This window comes from Malaclemys terrapin, chromosome 1, assembly GCF_027887155.1.
Source record: "Malaclemys terrapin pileata isolate rMalTer1 chromosome 1, rMalTer1.hap1, whole genome shotgun sequence".
NCBI classification, from domain to species: domain Eukaryota; kingdom Metazoa; phylum Chordata; order Testudines; family Emydidae; genus Malaclemys; species Malaclemys terrapin.
In genome coordinates this window covers 147,479,638-147,503,876 of record NC_071505.1, presented here as the reverse complement: position 1 = coordinate 147,503,876, position 24,239 = coordinate 147,479,638, and positions in this window count along the sequence as shown.

Below are 24,239 nucleotides of genomic sequence, written 5' to 3'. Positions count from 1 at the left end.
CACTTAAATTTATTAACTACAAAAGATAAACAGTTAAAATCTATTTTTACCAGTGAGTTTGCATGAAGTGTGTGGCAAACCTGATCAGGTTTGCAAAGGCTGGTGTATATCCACTTTCCATTGATGAAGTGGTGAAACTATTAATAAATTTGCACTGTTTGAGCAGTGCAAGACGGTATATTCCTGAGGTACAAGGCTGGGAGCTGCGGGGGATTTGGCTGGTGCCTTCCTCTGTGATTGATGAGTGGCTCTGGGAGCATTCATGCAATATAGCTAGGTGTTAGGTCTCCACATGTGGTTGTGCTGAGTGATAACAGCACCTGGAGGGGTTTGCTGCTGGTCACTAGCAAAGCATTGAGAGAGACAGCCCAGGCTGGAGAGAGTTAGGGGGGGCACAGTGGTCCCACAGTCCCAGGCGGCACCCCAGGAGATCTCATCACAACCATATCTGTTTGCTTACAGGAAGGTACCCCAAGAATCTCATAGGGAAGGAATGGGAGGGGACTCCTAGATCTCAGACTTCTGAGAAGGAAACACTGAAGTAAAAGAAGAGTCAGTAACTGAATATATGTAAAGGCATTAAAAGACATGATGGATATTGTTCAAACCAACCTCAAAGACAATCAGTCTAAACAAAAGGTGTGTTGTGACAAAAAGAGTTGTAAATGCTCTTTTGTAATAGGAGACTTGGTGTTAGTGTTGAGCCCGGTAAAAAGGTACAACACGCAAAATTCTTGGGAAAGACCATTTGAGGTGATAGAAGTAGTAAAGGAAGATACAGATGTTAAAATGCCTCATTGTAATACAGAGAGCCTAGGCGCCTAACTCAGTTTTTGTGAATTGTAGTATTGTTCATCAGATTTTCTAGGCATCTAAAAGTTAGGTGCTGTGAGGCTGGGTCACAACACTTAACTCCTTTTGTGCACCCATGCCCATGGGATTTACCCAAGATCCCACAGCAGATCAGTGGTAAAGCCAGAAATAGAGCCCAGTAGTTCTGACTTGCAGGAGCCTACTTGACCTCTGTACAATACTACATTCGTATCACCCCTTCACAGCTTAGTTCTGCTTTTCCCTTTGAATTAGGTTGTTGGCCCATTGGTGCTGTTCTCAGTAGTAAGATAGAATCTGGTCCTGTGCAAGTGTGCAGGGACAGGCAATGGCTCAAGGACTCTTCTTCCACATTCACCCTTTGCAGGGGCAGACCACAATACAATACACGGGCTCTAGGCTCCCCGAAGTGGGTAAGAAGAAACAGAGCTGACCAGGTGCCGAGGATGCTGCCCCATCTTCATAGATGACCTAGCACAGCAGTTTCTGCACTCCTTATCTGCTTCAGCCACACCATGTTAGGATGACACAACATTCTATTGCCTCCAATGCTGCACTGGACCTTTAAAGCCCTAAACATTGTGTGGAGGTTCCACAGGCATCTGTTCCTGGTTCCCTTCTCTTCTCTCCCTACACCTTGTTTCTGGATAATCTTATCCACAAACACAAATTCAACTACCATCCCTACAGTGATGACTCAAATTTACCTCTCCACTCTGGACCTGTCACCTTCTGTTCAAACTAAAATCTCAGACTGTCTCTCTGGCATCTCCTCTTGGGTGTCTAGCCACCAGCTTAAGTTCAATACAGAGTTACTAATCTTTCCTCCCTGTCTCCCACCTTCCTCTTTTTGAAATCACTATGGATAACGCCATCATCCTCCCTGACACTCACGTCTGTTACTTTAGCATTGGACTTCTCTTGAGATCTTCACATGCAAGCTGTGTCTAAACCTTGCCAATTCCTTTTGCATAACATTTCTAAGGCATGGCCTTACCTATCCATCACATAGCTGAAGCTCTTATCTTGTGTTTCAATTATTGCAACATCTTCCTCTCAAGCCTTGACAAATGCAATCTTGCCCCACTTATCTCTACTCAGTAGGCTATTGCAAAGAATATTTTCCTAGCCCATTACTTTGACCACATCACCCCTCTTTGAATTCCTCTATTGGGTCTGTGATGCTTTCCTCAGGAAACCCCAAACTGTAAGCCACTGCGTTACCCCTATGGCTCAGTGAGTGAGAGCTTTGCTGCTGCTAAACTATGTGTCAGTTCCCTGACACTCCAGTCTGTCTGCCTTGCCAGAAGACTCCTCAAGACTCTGCCAGTCAAAACCTTGCCTTGCAGGTATCAATCAGTGAACCCCAGTTCCCCAGAGACATTCTCCTGCAATGTCCAGTCCCTCTCAGTAGACACACAGAAATTAAGTTAGCTGCCTCCAAAGAGAAATAGCTCACACCAATCTGTTAGTTTAACTGAGCAATCACACCTGAATTCAATGTAACAGCACTGAGATGGTTTTGTATTAAAAAAAGAATATTTATAAATAAAGAACATGGATTCAAGTGATATCGGGCAAGAATACAAGAGAGAAGGGGAACATACAAAACAAAAATAGCATGCTTCCTAGTGCCTAAAACTGTTTCTCATTTTCAGCAAGTTAGCAGCAGCTCTTGTCCTTCAGCCCAAGAGGTCAGAGGGTGCTGTTACAAGCTACTGTCCTCTAAATGACGGATAACTCAAATGTCTTTTTGTTCCCCTTATATTTCCCAAAGTACATTGTCTCTGCCTGAGGAGCCAGGAAGAGTTCCTGGGGGTGCAGATTCTGGCCCTCTGGTGTGCTTACTAAGCTATTTGCTGCTTTGTTTACCTTATATGTAAATATACTTTCATTGTCCTGTGCCTGTAATGCAACCAGGAAGACAGAAAAAATCCACATTCCTTTGCCTAGGGTAGGTTTGATCTATTCATTGCCTCCAAACACATTTTAAAAACATATTTCCAGCATATATACATAACTTCTTATACCCAACCTATCCATCCTTCAGTGATATTCCTGATTGGCATGTCACCAGTTTACATATTGTGATGCTGGATGGAATATGGATGACCATTTATAATATTACTGATACCAATATTATAAAATTGCAATGAATCTTATGTAAGATATGCCGTTTAAGGCAGGGATATCAAACTCAAACCACCATGAGGGCCACATGAAGACTAGTACATTGGCCTGAGGGCTGTATCACTGAAACCTTTTCATATAAGGATACAAAAGCCCCCCCTCTCTGCCCCTGGCCCTGCCCCCACTCCACCCCTTCCATGAGGCCCTGCTCCTCCTCTTCCAGCCCCCACCCCACCCCCATTCCAGAGGGTCTTTCAAGCCAGCAATCTCACCAATACTGCTAAGAACCTGATATATGGACTTTGAAAACTTATGTAACTGACTGCTTTGACAATTTAACAACTCTCTTCTTGTTCTTTACTTTTATGACAAACCTTTAGTTTTAGATACTAAAGGATTGGCTGGCCACGTTGTATTTTGGGTAAGATCCAAACTAATATTGATCTGGAAAACTGGCCCTTTGGGGATCAGAAGAACATTTTGTATAATGAGCAGGATTTATAACTTCTCACTTTACTAGACCTATGTGCTGATTGGGAGCCAGAGAACTGGAATGCAGTAAAGGGGGCTGTGGGATTTCTTTTTTCAGCTTCTTGATAATCAGCGTGGGGAATCAGAAGCTCAATTTGACTGGTTAGTGAATCTAACTTCAGTGATAACCACCAGTTTTGGGATAATCTGCTCTCCTTTTCACAACCTGCCTTGATCTTGGCATTTTCAGTGTGGGCTACCCTAGGCACCCTCGGTCTCACACATGATATCTTACAAGATAACTTTGGGTTACATATTAGGACAATGGTGTGTGTGTGTCAGGCCTGATGAGAGTTATAGTATAGCGGGCCCTTTTCCATTACACATTGAGGGTCTCTTAGGCTCCCCTTCTCTATCATATCAAATATAAGCTACTTGTCTTCACTTTTAAGGCCCATCATGGCCTATCCCCACCTTATCTCTTATTCACTGTCAAAATGTTGACTCCCGCTCTAATTGACCAGCCTTCAAACAGGCACCTTCATGCATTCTCCTATGCTGCCCCTCACGCTTGGGCTAGTCATTTTTGAACTCTGCTCAACTCTTGGCTATCTTGTGGAAAAGCTGCTACATTCTTGTCATGCATCCTTTGAGAACCTTTTGGGGGAAACTAAAGTAGCAACTAGCAGACTGAATTCTGGACAGTCCAAGTCCCGGTTGTAGTGGTACTAGAGCAGTACTCATTGGTTCTTTGCTCTCCATTTTTCAACTCAATGTTAAGGGGCTATTGGCTGCAAAGCACTCAGTAATGAAGGGGTGGACATTATCTGTCTCCAAGAAATTCATGTTTTGTCCTTCCTTGCCAGCAGACTGACAATAAGAGATTATGAGGCGGTTAGCTACAGTCTTCATAGAAAATATGGCAGAGCCATTTATTTGAACTCTGATATTGATGATATGTAGGACCTACCACTACTTTGCCTCACTGCGACACTGTAAGAGCCAGTCAGTTTAAAGTTGTAAGTGTTTATAAACCTCCTGATGAAGCCTGGAACACTCCATCACACTACATTCTACCAGCCCTTCAAAATCCATCCATATATGGTGGGGAATTAAACAGTCACCACACGTCCTCAGGCTAGAAAGAATCTGACAAAAGGGACTGGCTTTCATAAACTGGGCTTCTATATAGGATTTATATCTCTAGCATGACCCTGAGAAGCCAGCCACCTTCTTCTCTGCATGATGAAAGCAGGCTACTCTCCTGCTCAATTGGGTCACTTCAGAATGGGGACAACCATTATCAGCTTCCTGCAGAGTTCTTGGAAACTTCCTGCACAACCAGCAGCTCCCTATTCTTACTTGGTTAGAGGAGACAATTCCCACAATAACCGTTATCACCAGATTGTAGAGGAATTATAGAACAGCAGACTGGAAAAATACAGAGTTGACTGATGAGCGTATAGTGTGTATACCACATAATACTTATGTAGAAAACACTTATACTGTAGAACAGGGGTCAGCAACCTACGGCACACGTGCCAAAGGTGGCATGTGAGCCAATTTTTGATGGCACGCGGCGGCGGGCTCTGGGGTTTCCGCCACCAGCTCCTGCCAGCTGGGGTCCCACCACCAGTCCCACTCAGGGCCTGCTGCTGGCCTGGGTGAAGGAAACCCAGGCTGGCAGTGGGCTGAGACCCCGGCTGGTAGGAGCTGGCGGCCGAAACCCCAGAGCAGCGGCGGGCTGAGCCGCTCAGTCATTGCTCTAGGGTTCCGGCTGCTGGCCCCTTGCCAGCTGGGTTCTCCACACTGCCACACTCACCTTGCTTCCGGTTGGCGTTCCAGAGCAGGCCCCCTGCCAGACAGAGTCCAGGCCTCTGGCCCTGCTCAGCCCTACCAGCCGCCAGCTCCACTCACCTCAGCTGCTGATCTTGGGTTCCAGCCGCTGACCTCCTGCCAGCCGGTTAACAACTGATCACTCAGAAGCCTGAGTGCAGCTTAAAGTATCCAAATACATGCCAGACATTGGAAAACTCAGCAAGGAAAAGCAAGGGCAAGAATCACACTAAACTGATAAGATCTGCATTTTAATTTAATTTTAAATAAAGCTTCTGAAACATTTTGAAAACCTTTTTTATTTTACATATAACAGTAGTTTGGTTATATAATATATAGACTTATAGAAAGACCTTCTTAAAAATGTTAAAATGTATTACTGGCACGCAAAGCCTTAAATTAGAGTGTATAAATGAAGACTCGGCACACCACTTCTGAAAGGTTGCCAACCCCTGCTGTAGAATATGCTTCTGCAGAAAATGCCAACAAACACTGAGTGGCTACACTAGGCTTTGCTAATATCCCCACCTCCTAACATCAGGCATTATATGACAGCAAAGAACCTCCTTGACAAAATCCAGGAGATACCACAACTGCCACTTTTCAAAGCTATATGGGAGGCGCTTCTCCACCGACTCATCAGTAGAAGACCAATCTGGACTATGTTACTGACCATCTCCACAGCAGTTGCATCACATTAGGGTGAGGAGAATGGGAACAAACTATGTCCACTTTAAGGAACTCCTTCCCCCTCACTCAGCCCGATGAGAGACACCCTGACTTTGAGCTCCACACTCTCTTTGGTGCAAGCTTACCTGTTTCAGAGGTGGGGTGTGAGGTATACAGCAAATGACCACACCTGGGGACTCAAACAGTGCTCCATGCAGCTGTGGTGTGGTTGAAGAGGCTGTGCACCTACTGAAAGACAAGCAGGAGACAAACAGACAATCAGTAGGAGTGTCCAGAATCCACTGTGCCAGAACTCCAGCAGTGGCTCCATTAGGTGGAGATGCAGGCACACTAGCAATGGGACTGCTCCACGCTGCTGTCTCTGGCATGACTGGGACGGGAGTCAGTAGCTGCTGAGTGGGTCCATAGGCACCAACTTCTGCTGGCGCCAGTGGGTGCTCGACCCCCTCCCCCTCGCCTGGCCCCGCCCCCCCCCGCTCATGCCCTGCCCCCATCCCAACCCTTTCCCCACAGTCTCTGCTTCAACTCCACCCTCTCCCTGCCTCTATTGGACTCCTTCCCCAAATCCCTGCCCCGGCCCCTTCCCCGCCTCCACTCCTGAGCCCACCATGTTCCTGCTCCTCCCCCTCCCTCCCACAGTTTGTTATGCCATGAAACAGCTGTTTTGCGGCAGCAAGCGCTGGCAGGAGAAGCGGGGATGCAGTGCATTTAGGGCAGGAGGTGCAGGCGAGCTGGGTCGGGGGGGTGGAGCTTGGCTGCACCCACCAATTTTTCCCCGTGCATGCTCCAGCCCCAGAGCACCCATGGTGTTGGCACCTATAAGTGGGTCTCCATTTAGACCTGGCTGAAAGGGTGGCTTGGGCCCACTGGCATCTCTCCTTCCCCCCCGCCCCGCCCACTTTATACCCTTTGGAAGAAGAGAGCAGAGACAGGCTGTGGGGAGGGGATGGGGGCAGAGAGGTGCTGCAGAGGTGGGTACATAGTAGGGAATGGGGGGCAGGGAAAGAAGAGTATAGCTAATAAAGCAGAGTGACCTCCAGAAACCTGTAAATGAACCCAAGATCCCTGAATGTCAACATTCCTTTGCTGCCAGAAAATACCCATGAAACCCGCTGGCAAAGTGTACGTCTCATCCCACTCTTGTAGCTAGTCTACATAGAGGATAACAGCCTGCTTCTGCTACCAGTTACTCAATTATCTCAAGTAGTAGAGGTTTGTGCAATGGATCTAAAGGTACCAACCCTGCTGATGACCCATTTGTGGTCAACATGGCTCCATATGATAGAATTTCTGCTTTTTTTCAATTTTTTTTAAAGCAATCTAGGAAATTACATCCAAAACACTATATTAAAAGAATGCTAAGGTTGCTAAGTAAAATGCCACAATTAAGGTTTCCTGTGCAACTTACATTCCACTCCCCCTTCCTTTGTGTGTATGCATTAAGATACAGTCTTTAGTCACATGATCAGACACTGTTAGGCCACAGGGCCCCTACTTCATTTAGTGCACAGAATGGACATTGCTCTGGGGATGAATCAGGCTCTTTTTTAGTTCTTTTACTGTGTTTCTTAATTTGGGGTATACATTTAAGTTGGGCCTGTATTATGGTGTCTTTAAAAAGTGTCCATGCAGCTTGCAGGGATTTCACTTTAGTCACTGTACCTTTTAATTTCTGTTTAACTAACCCCCGCATTTTTGCATAGTTCCCCTTTTTTAAATTAAATGCCACAGTGTTGGGCTGTTGAGATGTTCTTCCCACCATAGTGATGTTAAATGTTATTATATTATGGTCACTATTTCCAAGCGGTCCTGTTATAGTTACCTCTTGGACCAGCTCTTGCGCTCCACTCAGGACTAAATCTATAGTTGCCTCTCCCCTCGTGGGTTCCCATACCAGCTGCTCCAAGAAGCAGTCATTTAAAATATCGAGAAATTTTGTCTCTGCATTTCGTCCTGAGGTGACATGTTCCCAGTCAATATGGGGATAATTGAAATCCCCCACTATTATTGAGTTCTTAATTTTGATAGTCTCTCTAATTTCCCTTAGCATTTCATCATTACTATCACTGTCCTGGTCAGGTGGTTGATAATAGATCCCTAATGTTATATTCTTATTAGAGCATGAAATTACTATCCATAGAGATTCTATGGAACATGTGGATTCACTTAAGATTTTTACTTCATTTGATTCTACATTTTCTTTCACATATAGTGCCACTCCCCGCCCGCACGACCTGTTCTGTCCTTCCAATATATTTTGTACCCCAGAATGATTGTATCCCATTAGTTGTCCTCAGTCCACCAGGTTTCTGTGATGCCTATTATATCAATATCCTCTTTATCACGAGGCACTCTAGTTCACCCCTCTTATTATTTAGACTTCTAGCATTTGTGTACAAGCACTTTAAAAACTTGTCACTGTTTATTTGTCTGCCCTTTTCTGATGTGTCCGATTCTTTATGTGAATGTTTCTCGTCTGATCTGGCCCTTACATTATCCTCTTCCATCCTCTGCTCCTGACTGTAACCTAGAGAATCTCTATCAATAGACTCTCCTCTAAAAGAAATCTCTGTCTGATCCACAAGCTCCTCTGCAGCAGTCGGCTTTCCCCCATCTCCTAGTTTAAAAACTGCTCTGCAACCTTTTTAATGTTAAGTGCCAGCAATCTGGTTCCACCTTGGTTTAGGTGGAGCCCATCCTTCCTGTATAGGCTCCCCACATCCCAAAAGTTTCCCCAATTCCTAATGAATCTAAACCCCTCCTCTCTACACCATCATCTCATCCACGCATTGAGACTCTGTATAAAATATATATATATATATATAAAAAATAGTATGCAATCATATAATTAAAGACTATCATAATGCACATTCATAAGGGGACTGAATTAAAAATGCACAAGCAATCTTGATTCTGGAATTTCTTAACTTTTGTTTGACTTTGCAACTGTAATGTTCTTTAAGCTAGACTTTATAATTTTTATATTTATATTAACATATGGTAATTTGTAGGGCTGTCAAATGATTAAAAGCAATTAATCGTGAGATTGGAGAAAATAGTCACGATTAGTTGCAGTTTTAATCACACTGTTTAATAAAATACAAATATAAATTTATTATAAATATTAGTGGATGTTTTCTCTTTTCAAATACACCTCTACCCCAATATAACGCTGTGCTCAGGAGCCCAAAAAAAAAAAAATCTTACCGTGTTATAGGTGAAACCGCATTGTAGTGAACTTGCTTTGATCCAACAGAGCATGCAGTCCCGCCCTCACCCCCCCCCCCCCCCGGAGTGCTGCTTTACCGCATTTTTATCTGAATTTGTGTTATAGCGGGTCGCATTATATCGGGGTAGAGGTGTATATTGATTTCAGTTACAACACAGAATACAAAATGTACAGTTCTAATTGTATATTCTCTATTATAGATATTTGCATTGTAAAAAAAGACAAAAGAAATAGTATTTTTCAATTCACCTCATACAAGTACTGTAGAGTAATCTCTTTATCATGAAAGTGCAACTTATAAATGTAGATTTTTTTTTCAACATCTCTGCATTCAAAAACTAAAACTAAAACTTTAGAACCTACAGGTCAAAGCATGAAGGGGCATACTAATGTTTAGCACATCTGGCACGTAAATACCTTGCAACACCGGCTACAACAGTGGCATGCGAACGCCTATGCTCACTTTCAGGTGACACTGTAAATAAGAAGCAGGCATTATCTACCATAAATGTAAACAAACTTGTTTGTCTTAGTGATAGGCTGAACAAGAAGTAGGACTGAGTGGACTTGTATCACGTGAATTGAAAAATACTGTTTTAATCAAAATACAAACGTACTATTTTAATCAAAAATATTACGAGAGAACCATACACTCTGCATTCTGTTATAATTGAAATCAATATATTTGAAATGGTAGAAAAAACTTCCAAAATATTTATAGTAATCTTAAAGTGGTGTTCTATTGTTTAATCATGTGATTAAAATGGAATAATCATGACTATTTTTTAAATCTAGTTAATTTCTTTTGTGTTAATCTCATGCATTAACAGCCCTAGTCATTTGTTAAATGTTTTGATTGTGCGGATTAGCAGGCTGTCGATGGACTTATAATATATATTAACAACACAGCACTTGAGAATTTTTTATTTTATTTGGCAGAATGTGACAGAATATACCCTACACACTATTGTAATAATGTTTGTACAAGATAAGCCTTATGAGGTATTATTTAAAAACTCATAATTTACTGATCAATAGCATCATGGGAAAATCCATGTAGCTATTGATCAGTGTGAAGTTATAAGTTGAAATCATAACTAAAAGTATATTTTCCAGATAAATCTGGGGAGTGGCCAAACTAGTTCCTTGGAAACAGAGGGCAAGATGACACCTTAGTCAGATGTAAACAAGGCTGATGGACCATTACCTACTAAGTGACAATATTCTGGCAGGAAAGGGAGTGGGGCAAAAGTCTACTTCTTAACAAAGAAACAGTCTGGAGTTTCCTTCCTCACAGATCGCTTGTTGCCTTGCTCCCAGCTGGAAATGCTTCTTAAAGCAGGGTCAGGATTAGAAAAAGAAGGAGCAGACACTCCAAGACACCTCTCTTGCTCTCTCTGCCCATCACATTCTCTGCACTTGAAAACACAAGGAAGCAGCTGTTGGACTCTGTGGGAGGGGTTCTGACCTCACAGTTTGGTCTGTAATCTTTTGAAGTATGTGGTGAGAAAAAACTATAATATAGTCAAAGCAAAGTTAAGTTACAGTTATTAAGTTACTAAACCAGCACTCTGGTCACAGCTGTTCTAATTAATTACTCCAGAGCAGACCTCATTAAGAAGAGCTGAGCCTAACTAGTGGGCTGAGGAGAACTAAGAGGCTAATTAGGTAGATGATACAAAAGGCACAGGAAGGACCTGGGAGATTGCTCTTCTCTGCTTGCTTCAGGAGCTCCCTAGGAGTCTAGCTAGCGTATAGGGTGGTGGAAACCACTGTGGTTAATAAACTGCATGGAGTGTTTTACCAGCAAAAAGGTCTCAGAGCTGTTTGTGGACTTGAGCAGAGGCAAGAGAAAGCGGGCCCTACCACACACCAGTAAGCATTTTATCTTTATTTTTCTTATAACTATTTCTGACTGTCTTATGCCTCATTACTTGTTCTCACTTAATCTTTTTACAGTTAATAAACTTGCTTTATCTAATACACTGTGTTCAAGCTGAAATGCCTGGGTAACTATTTGAGTTAACAAGATGTATGCATATTATTACTTCTGGGGGAATTCTGCGCCCTTGCGCATGCGCAGGATTTATGTCCCCTGCAGATGTATTTACTTCCCTGCAGAAAAATGACTCTCTGACAGGGAAACAAAGAGAAGCCACAAAAAACACAAATCACTTTTATAACTGACAATTTTTGTAGTCTCAGAAGAAAGATCCAGGCTGGTAGAGGTCTGTATGTGGGAAGTATGCACTTTTACAGCCTACGCTATGCCCATTCAAAAGATAAGAATAAAGACTTTCCACTTCTAAGGTACTGTTGTTCAGCATTATGGATTTCTTTAAGTTTTGAGTATTTCTAGATATTACATTGTTGGTTGTTAAGATGAAGTGGGTGCATTATTATCTTTTTGCTAATTGGCCAAAGCTTGCATATTCATGGAGTGAGTATAGAGGAATGTAGTAACTTGAACAATTTTGAGCATTGTCTAGGCAAGAAATAGGAGCATACTCTGAGAGTCACTTATATAGATCTGGACCTTGAGTCTCTTCTCATTTACACCACTCTAATTGAGGAGTAACTCCACTGACTTCAGTGAAGTGGAGAATTAGGCCCCATAGTTAGTCTTAAATAGATTGCTGTACAAGCTGGAACTTCTGTTTTACTTTACTGCTTTCTTTTGACCTAGTTGTTATTCAGGGCGTATGTCTGGATTAGGTGCAGTGTGAAAAGAGCTAGGCTGACCACTCAGTTAATCTCAGATACTGTATAGAAATCCCATTGAATGGGGGTGGAGGGAAACAGGCACAAGATGGATTCTAGGCTGTCCTGCTATTTGCACCAGTGTATAAATGTTGTACAAAACATGTTGAGTTGAATTTTCCTTTTCCTCTTTCTGGTGTGCTAGAAACAGACCAAAACTTTTATACATGGTTGTCAGTAGTTAGGCATCAAAATAAGCAGCCTGATTTTCGATTCTGCTGAGCACTTGTAGCCATCACTGAAATAAATTGGGGGAAGTCTGATAATCAGGCCTCTCTTACACACCTAAACTTATGCACCCGCATTTGAAAATGTTGATTCCACTTCTTTCTGTCGTAAACGTGCCTGTTACAGTAATTCTTTGTGACCTCTTCCTTTAGAGGATCTCAAACCACTAAGAACTCTAGTTTACTGAGGAGAAGGTTACTAGGTGTATTTTCTGCTACCTGCCTACCCTTCTTGGGGTACGTCTTCACTATCCGCCGGATTGGCAGGTAGTAATTGATCTATCGGGAACTGATTTATCGCGTCTCATCTAGATGCGATAAATCGATCCCTGAACACACTCCTGAACACGCTCCCCGTCGACTCTGGAACTCCACCAGAGCGAGAGGCAGAAGTGGAGTCGACGGGGGAGCCAAGGCCATCGATCCCGTGCTGTGAGGGCCCGAGGTAAATCAATCTAAGATACGTCGACTTCAGCTATGCTACTCTCATAGCTGAAGTTGCGTATCTTAGATCGATTTTTTTTCCCCCCCCCCTCCCCCCAACCCCAGTGTACACCAGCCCTCAGCAAGAGTTAGGCATAATAGCAGCCCTTGCACCTGAAGGAGCAGAGGGACTACTCCCTTCTTGTGTCTCTACAGGTCTACAGTGATGAGGACAGGGAAGATAGCTGAGTCATGGCCCTGCTTCCCTATGTAGGCCAAAGACAGGGTGGAGCAAGCTTCATCATCCAAAGGGGTAGTAGGGTATGTTTGCTTCTCATGCCTTCCCTGGAATTGGAGGGGGTACAGTGTCTCCTGGTCAGTGCATCTCCACAAACCTAAACAGGGGCCGCATTGTGAGCTACACACTTTGGCCCATTAAGGAATAATACCTTTCCCCCGTAGAGTAAGAGGTACTATCCCCATTATACAGATGGGGAAAACTGAACCCTAAAGTGATGAAGCTACTTACCAAAGGTTACATAGGAAATCTGTGACTGAGTTAGAAATAGCCCCAAGCTCATTCTGCCTCATGTTTTCTGTGTATGCATCCATATGTAATGCCATGTTATGACTGAGCATTCATTGCATTTTTATGCTGGATGTTGACAGAGGTCAATGAAAACTAATAGAAGTAAAATGGTCTTACTGCAGCACGACTAACGGGGCAAGACTCACCACCATGGCACCTCCTGATGGTCATCAAGGGAATTAGCTTTCCATCCTCCAGCATGCCCTCTGTCAGCCAGTGTCTTGCCTCTTGCTAGCCTCCCATGTCCTTCCCAGCCCCCAGTGCCCTTTTCTCTTGGGGACTGCACCCTGACAATACCCCCCAGTTTCTGGGTCTCCCCACCCAGGGTAACCCCCACCCACTATCCCCATCTCACCTCAGTATAAGGCTACTGCCAATCACCATCTAGCCCCCGTTCACTGGGGCAGACTGCAGTGTACAAACCACTTATCACAGGCAAGGAGGGGTTTAGACCTGCTGCCTCCACCTACCCTTGGGCTACCCCCTGCAACCCCAGTACCTATTTGACCTTGCACAATACCAGCAGCCCGGGGAGTTGCCAGGCAGCTCTCCAGCTCCTCTTGCCTTTCCCCAGCCCTGCTCCACCTCAGGTACCCTGGTCTGCTCCCCAACAGCCAGGCTCATCACCCTCCACAGCTAAAGGAAACTCTCTCTCAGTTGCTGGCTGACAGCCCTTTTATAAGGCTAGCTGAGGTCTGTTTGGGGCGTGGTCACAGCTGTGCCTGCTTCCCCAATCAGCCTGAGAGCTGCTTGCCCCCAGCCACGGCCCTCTCCTGGGCTGCTTTAAACCCCTCAGGGCAGGAGCGGGTGACCACCCCACTACAATGGGATTGTAAACATGTTTTACATTAAAGGGTGGTTTCAGTGTGGTAATGGAAAGTTAGAATTAAAAGGGCCTGACTGCCTCTTGTTACCTTATGTTTCCAGGAGCCTAAAATCTTTCAAGGGCAATCTGAGGTGAATTTAATGTAGCTGTCTTGTGTGAGGTAAAGGAACAACTGGGCCAAATATTGCACCCCCATTTTTCAAGGATTATCTTGTGAGGTAGGCTCCTGCCACAGTTCAGCAAACAAGTTGGTCTTAAGGGACTTAGTTGCTGGATGATGACTCTAGAGTAGAGGCTGTGTGAACTAATGCCTTGGAGGAAGCTAGAACAGAGTAGCTACTTAGGAAGATTAATGACTGGATTCATTAAAAGCTGCTTATGTGAGAGGTGATCTTTTATGCACAACTCACAGCCAATTAATAAAAATGGGTCAATTAGCCTGTCAAATGCAACAACATGTATCCAGTGTTCAGGCTCTTATGTATTTATGAATGAAATATTAAAGTATATGTAGGGGAAACACTTACTTGCATCATACAAAGCAGATGCAAAAATTTAACTGAGGAAATTGTGGAACATTTCATTCATCTTCCATCAGAAAGTCACCCATTTATCTACTCACTTACTAGAGGACAACACATGGGTTTCTGTCATGGGTATGCTATATGTGTACCTTGTCACTATAGAGTGCCTTTCATCCCAAAATAGCCTTTACAAATTATACACACAGAGGAATCACTTCACCTATCACTGAAATGCAGCCACCTCTGGGGTGGGAGGGTGGCAGCCAAACTGTGCAACACAGCAATGAGGAGAGAGGAAATTTTAGGACATTAGAGCAAAGTCTTTTCATATAAATAAAAGTGCGTGGGGGGGGGGGAACCCTTGGCAGCAAGTAACGGAGCCCAGGTCAACTGACTTAGGCTCACAGGGCTAGTGCCCTGGGGGTAAAACTAGCCCTGCAGACATTTCTGCTTGGGTTGGAGACTGGGCTTAGAGACACTCCCCCTCCCCCCCACCACACACATGGTCTCAGAGTCGGGCTTCAGCCCAGGGGTGCTGGAACAATTTGTGTAGTGGGGATGCTCAGAGCCATTGAACCAAACTAAACCCTGTATATAATGGAAACCACTTCAAGCCCAGGGATGCTGCCATACCCCAGGACTCCTAGTTCCAGCACCTGTGCTTCAGCCTGAGGAGGAATGTCTACACTGTTAATTTAGTCTGCTAGAACAAGCCCTATGAGCCCAAGTTAGTTGACCCCAGCTGTGAGACTCACTGCCATGGTGGTTCGTGTGTGTTTTTGGATTTGCAATGTAGATGTCTGCTAAGTCAACCCCTTGAGTATCCTCTTATGTGGCACATAGGAAAGAATGGATTGTATACATGAGTAAGAAACACTTCAGGTGACTGATTGCCAGAGCCATGAAATGTGTTTCCTTCCCAGGGTGGCTCTAATCTGCACTATCATCAAATATATGCAACTGCAGAGATGAAAGCAAAAAACTGCACCTGTAGGAAATATACATGCAAATAGATTATGCATTCCTGAAGTCAGCAATATAATATGCAGGGGGCTGAGGTTATCCATGGAGAATAGGAGCTGCACGCAGGCAAGAAACATCATGAAATGTGAAAAGGGAACACTTATTAATAACCATTAATCTAGATAATTGTCCCAACTGCCACACCTGTGCAATAGATTTCATTTTACTACTCTATGTAAGATTGCAGGATTGTAACTCTGTGTGTCACGCTGAAGCCCAGAATGGTGGTTGAGTTAGTGTGACGCTGTGGAAACAGCTGCAAGTTGAGGATTTTTGTTTAGAGTATCACAAAGGTCAGGCAGGCATCACATGGCTTTGCTGTCTGTTGCCATCCAACGTTTAAGTTCTCAGCTATTTTGACTTTATGAATTACTGTAGCTGTACATAACATGGGTGTAAGGCCGTGCGAAGAGTCCTAGACCATTGTGATATCAGATGCAACTCAACCAATCATGACCCTTACTCTACAGTTAGTTTGCATGCAACAACTTCATCTCTACAGTCTCCATACAATCAATGGTGGATTACTTGGCCAACATCATGGGCTCTCAGCTATTAGTAATATCTTAATTTATGTAGTACTTTCTCATGCCAAAAATCCAAAGGTGCTTTACAGAGTATACAAAGGAATCCTGTCATTCACCATTGACGGACAGCTCCCTCAGGGGTTTCAGCTAATTTACAGAGCACAGATCTACTACTACTACACAGCAATCTACAGGAGGTGGCACCAAACAATCCTATATCTAACTGAAACTACAGGAAATTTTTTTAGGTGAGAAACATGTAATTACATAACTTTGAAGCCGGTCAGGCCAGAATATTTTCTGAACACATGTAGTCAATAAAGTGCCAAGAGATCTTTTATATCCCTAAGTGGTGAGTGAGGACTTTGGTTTTATATCTCATCTGCAAGATGATAGCAGAGACAGAGCAGTGCACAATAGACCTGTGAGGGGACATTGTGTTCAGTGCAACTCTGAGTGCAAAGCATTTCACTGTGGTATCACCTGAAAGTTCCCTCTCTGTACCGAGCATGTCCTCTGGAATGGTGGTTGAAGCATGAAGGGACATATGAATCTTTAGCACATCTGGCACGTAAATATCTTGCAATGCCAGCTACAACAGTGCTATGCAAACACCTGTTCTCACTTTCAGGTGACATTGTAAACAAGAAGCGGGCAGCATTATTTCCTGCAAATTGTAACCAAACTTGTTTGTCTGAGCAATTGGCTGAAGTAGGACTGAGTGGACTTGTAGGCTCTAAAGTTTTGCATTGTTTTATTTTTGAATGCAGTTATTTTTTGTACATAATTCTACATTTGTAAGTTGCACTTTCATGATAAAGAGATTGCACTACAGTACTTGTATTAGGTGAACTGAAAAATACAATTTCTTATTTTTTTTTTTACAGTGCAAATATTTGTAATCAAAAATATAAAGTGAGCACTGTAAACTTTGTATTCTGTGTTGTAATTGAAATCAATATATTTGAAAATGTAGAAAACATCCAAAAATATTTAAATAAATGGTATTCTATTGTTTAACAGTGCAATTAATCACAATTAGTTTTTTTAATTGTGCGATTAATCGCGATTAATTTTTTTTAATCTCTTGACAGCCCTAATAGACTCTGTACAGAAGAAACAGAATACGCACGTCCTCTGCCATCTTGTTCTCAGACTAAGATTCATAACAGCTGTGGAATGTTCCTTTATATGCTGTACCACTGCCACACTCACTGTGCATGTAACTTCATCCCCCAGATAGCAATTCATCTTTTCTTTTTTTTTTTTTTTTTTTTTTTTGGTCTGACAATGGCCATAGGCTTGATTATGCTTTTATTATTGAAAGAATGGAGGGCATCTTCTGTGCATATCTCCTAGTCTCTCATTTGAGAGGGAAAGGTCAGCTGCCCTTGTGGAATGAGTTGCTTCCTGCTCCAATCTCAGCCGCTGCTGAGCAGGTGGCAAGCTGGAAATGGAGGATATGGGGATTCCAATCATTCCTCTCTCCATACTAAGCCCTTCAGAAAAGCCAGCAAAAAATGAATGTGACTTTTTCAGCAACTCCCTCCACAAAAGGTAAATCCTGGTAGACTCATTGATGGTAAGGCCAGAAGGGACCATCATGATCATCTAATCTGACCTCCTGCACAATGCAGTCCACAGAACCTCGCCCACCCACTCCTGTAAAGACCCATAGCCTCTGGCTGAGTTACTGAAGTCCTGAAATCATGATGTAAAGACTTCAAGTTACAGAGAATCCACTATTTACACTACTTAAAACCTTCAAGAGACCTGTGTCCCCTGCTGCAGCAGAAGGTGAAACCCCCCCAGGATCTCTGCCAATCTGACCTGGGGGGAAATTCCTTCCTGACCCCAAATACAGCAATCAGTTGGACCCTGAGCATTTTGGCAAGACCCAATAGCCAGACACCTAGAGGAAAGAATTCTTTGTAGTAACTCAGAGCCCTCCCCATCTAGTGTCCTATCACCAGCTGTTGGGGATATTTGCTACTAACAGTCAGAGTGGCTATATGCCATTGAAGGCAATCCCATCATATAGGGTTGCCAGGTGTCTGATTTTCGATTGGAACACCCGGTCGAAAAGGGACCCTGGTGGCGCCGTCGGCACTGCCAACCTGGCCGTTAAAAGTCCGGTTGGTGGTGCAGTGGGGGGCCAGAGCTAAGGCAGGCTCCCTGCCTCCCCTAGCTCTGTGTGACTCCCAGAAGCAACCACCAGTTCCACCCCTAGGCACCAGGGAGGCTCTGCACGCTGCCCCCACCCTTAGTGCTTGCTCTGCAGCTCCTATTGGCTGGAAACTGCGACCAATGGTAGCTGTGGGGGTGGCATCTGTGGGCACAAGGGCAGCACGTGGAGCCTCCCTGTCCATCCGTGTGCCTAGGGGTTGCACTGCAGGGACCTGGCAGCTGCTTTCTGGGAGCTGTGGTAAGCGCTGCCAGGGTCCTGCACCCCAAACCCTTCCTGACCCCCAGCCCAGAGTCCCTTCCCAAACCCCAAATGCCTCATCCCTAGCCCCACCCCAGAACTTGCACCCCAACTCCCTGCCCCAGCCTGGAGCCCTCTCCTGAACCCCAAACTCCTCATTCCGAGCCCCACCCCAGAGCCTGCACCCACAGCTGGAGTCCTCACCCCCCACACACACCCGTGCCCCAGCCTGGAGCCCGCTCCTGCACCCCAACCCCCTGCCTTATCCCAGTTAAAGTGAGTCAGGGTGGGGGGGCAGGGCCTTGGAGAAGGGGTGGGGCCTTATGGCAGGGTTGTTGGGTTTTGTGTGATTAGAAAGTTGTCAACCCTACCATCATACCGTCCCCTCCATAAACGTATCAAGCTCAGTCTTGAAACCAGTTAGGTTTTTTTATGTGGGTAGGTATTGGAGGCATTACCCAATGCAATGAAATGCTTTAAGTGTGGGTCCAATTGAAATGTGTGTTCAGAAAGCTGAAGGGGCTGAACAAGGGCCCCCAACCGTATGTGGAAGGATAAGGCCTCTGTGTTGATGGCCCAGGTATCCTAAAGAATCCACAGGGGATCCCGGTCGTGGGGGCAAAACCACTTTGGATTGATGAAGCGACAAATCCTACCCCTCAATGGAACAATTCCAGAAAAACTCCAGGAGGAAAGCCACACTGGTTTTTCTGCCACACTGAATTCTCTCCCACAGGTTTTCCTGGAGGAGGTGGCAACTGAGCCCAAGAAAATTTATTTTTAACAGGAGAAAGGAAATGTTATTTTTCTGGGCCATAAAAACATTGTCATACCAAAAGAGAGAACTGAATTTGTTTATTAGTAACAAAGTGGAAACGACATTGATAGCTCCATTTCACTTTGGAGTGTGTACATTATTGCTTTTCTCTCCTTTTGTAATTTATTTTAAAAAATTGTTTCTTAGCTACATATTGATCAGGAATAACAGCAGTACATAATGCGTGGAAAGTAAGGGTTAGATGGTGAGGTCCAACCCTTAAGGATTGGCTCTTATGAACCCAACAAAACACTGGGTCTGCTGGATCCAGTCCTTAGGAACAAGTTAGAGTGCCTCTTAAGTTGTGCAAATTCTTGAGGGCCCTCAATGGAACAGTTCTCCTCCCATATCCCTACACCAGGGGGTAAAAGGTGTGTGTGTATGGCTTACTACAGTTTTTTACCACCCAAGCATCTCCTCTCACTGGGGTAATCGTTAGATAGCTGATTAAGTGGGTTTTCTACTGCTCTGTGAAAAGACCGATGCATAGCAGTGGCTGTGATCTGATCCTAAATACCAGCATAGTCCAAAGAGAATTCAATTCCTAGAGTGAGGAGAAACAGTTGGGAGGAAACGCTATAGGAGGTTAGCTATCTTTTCCCATAGGGTTATCTAACAAAATTGAAAGTTGTAATACAACTAGCAAATCCAGTGGGGGATCTCTCTGATGGAGCTGTTTATTACAGCACATTTAGTGTTCCAGAAGAGACAACAGTAATGTATTTATAGGTCAATAGTAATGTAATTGAAGATCCTCTGGACTTATAAAGATGAAGGAGAATTAAATGCTCTTAAAGAGGGACGCATTGAAATACTGAGATCGCATTCCATCCCCCTTTCTCTTCTCCTTTCCTTCCTTCCATCCATCTTTCTAACTGTGTCTGGCTCTTTATGCAAATGTATACAAATTATGTTTCTGCTGCTGCTTCCCCCCCCCCATCCCCTGCCACCCAAACCAATTTGTATACACTTGTACAAATTTACAATCTGTCTTTTTTTTTTTTTTTTTTTATGCATCTGTTGGTAGGTATGAACTTCATGTAAAGTATTAACTACACCAAGACAAAGGATGTGGGATTTGAAGTTCTATGAACTCCACAAACTATATTTTTTGGCTCATGGGATTCACAGAGCGAGTTTGAGTTCATGGAACATTTTACCCTATAATTTAAATGTGCTCAACTCTAGTGGAGACCTTTACTAGCAGAGATTCATTCAAAGCTGAAAGGTAAATTACACTAATTTAACTAATAAGTCCTGAGATGCACTTTCCTCTAGTCTGAGCTCACTCCTTTTGTGAGTCTGAGATTTGTCGGAGTTCAGGACAGACCGAATCCCTTCTGCCATCTCTCTCAGTCAAATCCTTCTTACATGTGGTAATAGTTGGCCCCCTCTGCTCAGAGCAGCAACCTTTCTTAAGTACAATCTTTGTCTCCTTCGGCCAGAAAGGTCTAGGCCCCTCCCCCAATTCACGATAGCCTCAAAACCTGTGCAGAAAACCTATTGCTCCATGAAGGTGAGCCACTAGTTGAGAGTAATTCAAAGTTGATAGTCTCAGATTGCAGTCTTGATTAGAGCACATATAATTTTTGGATGCATAATTTGTCAACAAATATGATGTTATGTCAGATGAACCTATTCATGAATTTGTGCTGAGGTTGCCAACCAGTTTCAATGAAATAAAAAATGTTGAAACAAAACATTTAATTTTGATACAAAAAATTTTGTTCAGATTTTCAAGCATTTTGACAAAAAGCAACCGAAAAGATTCACAAAATGGCTGAAGGAGGATGTTGGATTTAGTTTGAACTGAATTTTTTTCAACTTTTCAGTTCAGTGGGAATTCTGAAAAATGTTGTTTTCAGTTTGACCCAAAACGAAACTTTTTTTTGGAATTACCAGTGAACGGAAAAATCCATTATTTGTCTGGCTCTAGTCATGATGGTTTCTCTAGAATAGTCATTCAACAAGTGCCATGCCTGTTTCCTGAGCTGGGCAGCTACCAGGAATACATTGCAATAAGTCACCCTTAGGCAAGTTTAAACATGTGTTCAGCACATAATACAAAATGGAGTGCACAGTCAGTACAAACATTTCCCACTCAGTTTCCTTGCTAACATAGCTGGTCCTTTAGCTCAAGTGGTAGAAGGCCATGCTTTTACAATAAATATTTATATTTTTCATTTGAAAAGAAGCAGGGTGATGTACTTATATTACATAAGGATGATGAAGTACTTTCCAGTTCAATTAATTAGTGAATAAGGAGGATATTAAACAATAACTTATAGAGATAAACATTTTTAAATTGGCAGGCTGGACAACTTTACACCTGAGAGTCCTGAAAGAGTTGGCTGAGGAGATCTCTGGCCCACTGATGTTAATTTTTAATAGATCTTGGAACAATGGGGAAATTCCAGAAGACTGGAAAAGTGCAAATGTGCCTATATTCAAAAAAGGGAAGCATGATGACCTGAATAACTATAAACCGATTAGCCTGAGATCCCAGGCAAAAAACCTGAAAAGTTGTTTCAGGATTCAATTGATTAAAATAAAGGATGAGAATACAATTAATGCCAATTAACATGGTTTTACAGAAAATGTCCTGACAAAACCCGATTTCAATATTTGATGAGATTACAAGTTTGGTTGATGCAGGCAGTAGCATAGATCTAATGTACTTAGACTTTTTGAAGGCATTTGACTTAGTACCACATGACATTCTGAATAAAATATCAGCACTATACAACCTCAGTAAAGCACACATTAAAATGGATTAAGAAATGGCTAACTGCCACATCTGAAACTGTAAATGTCAGTGGGGAATCACTACCCAGTGCGGGTGTTTCTAGTAATGCTTGGAAGGGATTGGTACTAGGTCTGACATTATTGAACATTTTCATCAATGATCTGGAAGTAAATATAAAATCATTGCTGATACTCTGTAGATGGCACACAAGCTGGCAAATGGTAAATAATGATGATGACAGGGCAGTTAAATAAGGCCCCAATCCAGCTACTGCATTGGCCTGGGCAGAAAGCCCAGCACTCAACCACATTGACTTCAATTCCATACAGATGCAAGGGTCCATCAGTGTGGATGTAGTTGAAGGATAGGGGTTTAAGTCATTTGCTGGTAGGAAAAATGGGTTTCTCTTGAGGGTCACCTTTTGTTACTGATTTAGTTTATAACTGGTTACTGAATTATGAGTGATATGATTCAGTGAAAGCTGTACGTTTAAGAATCAAAAGCTATCTTATTATAATCAATGACATTTAAAAGGGGAGGAACCTTATTTTACACATCTAAACATCTTATATTTAATGTTAGCAAGACAACCAAGTATTAGAAGGACACTTTCTGAGGAACAGTATCAAGATATTTCTTAAGGCATGCACTCAAAAGATGTACACTATTAAAGTCAAGCTAGAAAAAGCCTCAACAGGCAAGCAAAACAAAATTTGGGCAGTGCATTAAGCATCAGTCAGCTGCAACCGGTACAACAGACAAGCTGTTACAATCAGCTCCCTTGCCAGTCAGTCATATCTTCTCTGATTCTCCCTTTCCTTTGGCTGGCTCCCTATTCACCACTACCCGAGTCATGCTCCCTTTTCTGCCTTTATCCATGCCTATGTATCTGATTTAGGATAAAACTTTCAAAATTACTTAAGTGACTTAGGAGGCTACATGTGTAAATCTCTTAAAAATGGGACTTGGGTGCCTAAGTAACATAGGTGTTCTGGAAAATTCTCCCCTTAAGTCTTGTCTACATGGGAAAGGTGGTTTTTTTTTTTTTTTTTTTTTTTTATAGCTGAAGGTGTGAATGTAAACCAATATACTTATACCAGTATAACCCCACACATAGACACTCTTATTGTGGTATAATAGTGTATTTTTAAGGTTTATCTTATGTTGCTTAGGAAGGGTTTAAGCTAAATTGAAAAAGTCACTCTTATACTGGAATAAGAGTGTCCACATGGGGTGGGTTATTCTGGTATAAGTATACCTGTACAACTATATTGGTATAACTGGTAACACTTTCCCATGTAGACAAGACCGTAGTCTCTTATTGCATTATGCCTCTGCCTACTCCACTAATGATGCCAGACCCAGTGTCCTGTTTGTCCATTTCCCCCCCATATCCATCATTGTACCTTTTGTCACAGTGCCACCTTTGCATGGAATTCCCTCCCGGAATTGTTTTGCCAAGCCACTACTCTCTCCTCTAAAATCAAAAATACTAAAATACTTACAAGGGGAGATACAAGACTCTATCTCCCCTTGTAAGTATTCTCACACTTATTATCAAACTGTCTGTACTGGGCTAGCTTGATTATCACTTCAAAAGTTTTTTTTCTCTTAATTAATTGGCCTCTCAGAGTTGGTAAGACAACTCCCACCTGTTTATGCTCTCTGTATGTGTGTGTGTATATATATCTCCTCAATATATGTTCCATTCTATATGCATCCGAAGAAGTGGGCTGTAGTCCACGAAAGCTTATGCTCTAATAAATTTGTTAGTCTCTAAGGTGCCACAAGTACTCCTGTTCTTCTTTTCTCTAAACAACAATTTTGCTGATGTCCCAATAATGTGTAACTGGTGAATATTTCTTCACTTCTTTTCCACTAACATTTCTAAAGGGGGTTTCCTCACTTCTCCTGTCTTACTGCCACTCCCTGCATTTCTTTCTTCACTGAATCATTCTATTTCACCTTTGTGTTCTCCTGTACATTCTTGGACTATTAGGCTGCAAAACTAAATATATTGATGGAAGTAGTGTTTCTCCACCATCATCGTGTGACATAAGACGGTCTTATTCTTTGCAAGTCTTACCGTAATCACTTCCTCATTCTAAGGATTTCACTCTTCATTTCTTCTTTTACTTTATAATTCATTATCCATTTCTTTTTCT